Here is a 223-nt window from a genome sequence, read left to right as displayed (position 1 = left end):
ATCATACAAATGACAAATGTTAAAATGTAAACAGACAACATAACACTAACAAACCTATCTTTTGAAAGTCATTAATACTTCATTTGATAATCTTTTCTTTTCTAAATGTCAAGAAATCACCTTATACAAAGGAAAGACACCTAGTTAGTTTATCATACATATATATCTCAAATATAGACACATGTATTTTGAAAGAGAGAAAGATTAAATACAGAAAAGAATC

At 25.6% G+C, this 223-nt stretch overlaps 1 protein-coding gene across 1 annotated transcript in view; it reads right to left on the bottom strand.

Moving 5' to 3' along the window:
- Positions 1 to 223, bottom strand: part of LOC119592546 (kelch domain-containing protein 2-like) — a gene marked incomplete in the record, with an annotated part of 55639 nt that overhangs the window by 4892 nt on the left and 50524 nt on the right.

This window comes from Penaeus monodon, chromosome 30 (assembly GCF_015228065.2).
Source record: "Penaeus monodon isolate SGIC_2016 chromosome 30, NSTDA_Pmon_1, whole genome shotgun sequence".
NCBI classification, from domain to species: domain Eukaryota; kingdom Metazoa; phylum Arthropoda; class Malacostraca; order Decapoda; family Penaeidae; genus Penaeus; species Penaeus monodon.
This window is presented reverse-complemented; position numbering and strand designations above follow the sequence as displayed.